Here is a 2,708-nt window from a genome sequence, read left to right as displayed (position 1 = left end):
ATATATATATATATATATATACGTATATGCATGTATTTCTGAGATAACGTATTAATGTTATAGAAGAAAAGTTTAATCATTCATCATTCAACTGATATTACGGAAAATAATATACTTACAAATAACACAAGTGATTACGAAAATATATGTTATTGCAATGTCGTTTATCCTAACCTTTCCATGTGAGTGCAAACAGTTAGATATTCACTGGTAGTTTAACTGTCAACATATAGGCGAATACGTCTGAGTTGGTGATGCTCTTTAAACTTGATGCAATTGTAAATTAATTCATAAAAGTAATAGATCAGCAAAGTTACATAGAAATATTAATCTAGAACATGATTTACTAAGGCAACTTAGAATACAGCAGTGAAGCAACAGAATCCATGTGACAAAATAAATGAAATATATGTGAATTTAATATAGATTTTAACACAAACTAAATATTTTAACATAGACTTACGGTAATACAATGCTGCCAGAACGATATACAAATACGATTATATGAAAATAAAAAGGAAACTTTGTTCCAAATATTAGAAAATGTAATTCACTTCAATATTTCAGATAATAATCTTTTTCAAGTTATTTGTTATATTTATTTATTTCGTTAGAGACAGATTTGCAGCAGACCAAAAACTAATTTTAATTCATTTGTCACAAAAGGACTTGCTGGTGAATTTTCGCAACGCTGTAAATTTCATTTGGAGACAACAGGTTTGCATTGATTTTGGTATGTTTTCGGCCTATTTTATGACCAAATGCACACGACTGTCTGTTCCGTAGAAATACAATTCAGGAGACAATGTCTATAGTTGTGAGGAATCTGCACCAGGAATAAACGTGATTGTTGTGGAAGAAAACCGATCGTATATATGTACGCATTCGTTTGATGTATTAAATGTTCCCTTTGTATAACTTTTGCATCTGAATATCGCCAGGACCCGTACAATTACCTACTGACTACTTCATTTAGACAAGCTAAAACTGTGGCACACGTTGCTATATGCATAATGATTTCAAGTTATTATCACAAAGGCAGTTTTGGGGAGGGAATTAAGTGGATTACATTAACCCCAGTGCGTAACCGCTACTTATTTAATCGACCCAGAAGGGATGAAAGGTGAGGTCAACCTCGGCTGAATTTGAGCTCATAACGTAACGACTGGCGAAAAAATGGTAAGCATTTCCCCAGGTGTGCTAACGGCCGCCTTATGTTGCTATATGTAAAATATACCACACCAGTTAAGTAAGTACTTCGACCATTATCCTCCAAACGCTGAAGCAGTACTCGATTGGATTTAAGTTCGTTTTTAGGGTTGGTCGCTGTGTCTTTTTCACCATCAAGTAAGTTACGAATAATATAAACCATCTTAATACAAACGATAAGTGCAGTTCCAGTTAAACGAACACTGGGCTTTTCAATAAGATACAATGAAACAGTATGCGGCAAAATATTACATTGTCTACTGCTTGTCATTTTGTAAAAAAGAAAAGCGATGAACTTATAGAATCGGTAACCTCTGAGAAATGACTTGCGATATGTTCCGGCTTTCAAAGTTCTGAATTAACATCCGGTCGAGTCTTGGTTTGGTTACATTCATTCCGGAGTTGGGGAAAAGAAAGTTCCAGTCTTGTAAGTACTTGGTTGCTATAATCGTCATTTCTCGTTCACAAATCTGGGGTCTTCCTGTTTATGTAACAAATAATTGTTAACGTAAAAGGAACTCATCAATATACATCTCACAGAAACGACGTAGGAAAGGCACTTTATCGAACTAGTACTTTTGCTTTTAAATACACATTTAATCTAGTCAAATATAAAACACTTCAAAATATAACTACATAAATTGAACAGGGCTTCCATAAAAGTGATACGTCTGAATAAACAAGAATAAATTTAAAACAATGACAATTAATACAGCATCAAATTAAAAACCTCAAAGTTTCTTGAATTAAATTTTATGAAGAAACATTAGGAATGAAATTGAATTAAGCATATAAAGGATGCGACAAAATCAAATTTCTTCCGGAACAACTCTAACGGTTAAATTAAGGAGATTTATAAGTGTGCCAAGAAAATTGATTTGTGAATCAATGAATTGAATTATAGAAGAGCGGTTCTAAATAATTAAACTAATATAAATATAATAACGATGTCGTGTAATATTTATTTTCTATTTAGTTTCATTCCCTTTTGTTTACAGATACAAACCCATAAGTATATGCTTCATGAACAAAAGCAATGTCGTGTAAATACGATCATAAGTATAAATACGTGTAAATACATACATACACACGCATATATGCGAGTATATATACACAATCTCATTTCGTCTGCTTTGCTTATATTATGCATATTCTACACGCGCATATCAAAATAGTCAGTCATATTCTTTTAACTATCGTTCCTTCATATTTGTTCTTTCTCCTTGATTTGTCTGGCTAACAAGAAATAACGATGTCACGTATAGTAAATATATCTATTTTTAGATAATAATTAGTGTGACTAGTCGAACAAAGAACTTATATCACAGTGAAGATGCTTAGTTTCACATTGGCACACACACAGAGACACACACACATTTATATAAATATATACTAACGGTGCATGTCTCCATGGGTGCGTGTATGTACGTATATAAATAGATTTATATGTATATATGTGTATTTTTTATATCTATGTATTATATATATATATATATATA

The sequence above is a fragment of the Octopus bimaculoides genome, chromosome 4 (assembly GCF_001194135.2).
Source record: "Octopus bimaculoides isolate UCB-OBI-ISO-001 chromosome 4, ASM119413v2, whole genome shotgun sequence".
In the NCBI taxonomy this organism is placed as follows: Eukaryota; Metazoa; Mollusca; class Cephalopoda; order Octopoda; family Octopodidae; genus Octopus; species Octopus bimaculoides.
The sequence above is the reverse complement of the archived record's forward strand: the minus strand, read 5'-3'. Positions refer to the sequence as shown.